Source organism: Sinocyclocheilus rhinocerous, unplaced genomic scaffold (assembly GCF_001515625.1).
Source record: "Sinocyclocheilus rhinocerous isolate Xijiao unplaced genomic scaffold, SAMN03320098_v1.1 scaffold103, whole genome shotgun sequence".
Classification (NCBI taxonomy): Eukaryota; Metazoa; Chordata; class Actinopteri; order Cypriniformes; family Cyprinidae; genus Sinocyclocheilus; species Sinocyclocheilus rhinocerous.
In genome coordinates, this window is record NW_015629204.1 from 664,427 (window position 1) to 665,278 (window position 852).

Here is an 852-nt window from a genome sequence, read left to right on the forward strand (position 1 = left end):
CGTGCAATTATGACATCATCAGAGAGAAATCTGTCACTTCACTGGAAGATCATGTTACAGTACTTTATTAAACAAACAAAAAAAGCAAGGCTGAATTAATCAAATCAATCACACTCGTTTAGAAAATTGGGAATTTTCATTTAATGCCAACTTAATTTCTTCAGTTATTTCAAACAAAGTCTAAATTTAAAGTGTTATTTATTAAAAAAAAAATAATAATAATAATAATAATAGGGCCCCAAGTTAAACTTGTTCTTCCTTCAGGTTGCATTACTATCATACTATAACCTCACAATCATAGCCTGAAGCCTAAAAAATTATTTTAATAATTAATCAACCCGGTCAGAGGAGATCAAAAATATTTGATATTTTAAGCTGATTTCAGAACACGTTTTCATTTGCCATGCATCTAACAATGAAGCGCATGTTTCCGCAAGAGATAGTTGTGATCGGAACGACATGAAAGTCCTCAGTCGTTAATCTTTCCCCTCTAAGCATTAACAAAGTCAGCAAGTGTATGATGCCTAGTTTCTAAAAGCTGTTCACATTTTACAAGTTGTGTAGTGTACTAAAAACCACTTGTTCTTTCCAGGGAGCAGGGTTTCTACAGAAGTGAACAAGTTAAATTTAAAACTTAAGACCGTTTTAATACCACCTTACATGAATTTTAAAGGGGTCATATGATGCGATTTCAAATTGTTCCTTTCTCTTTGGAGTGTTACAAGCTCTTGGTGCATAAAGAAGATCTGTAAAGTTGCAAAGACTAAAGTCTCAAATCCAAAGAGATATTCTTTATAAAAGTTAAGAGTCAGCCACATAACGCCGCCCAAATGTTCACGCAAAGAAAAAAGG

General features: G+C 33.2%; 1 protein-coding gene across 1 annotated transcript in view; it reads right to left on the reverse strand.

Moving 5' to 3' along the window:
* The window catches only part of LOC107738844 (mothers against decapentaplegic homolog 2-like), a 9,181-nt gene that overhangs the window by 3,449 nt on the left and 4,880 nt on the right, over positions 1 to 852 (reverse strand). The gene's annotated exons all lie outside the window — the stretch shown is intronic.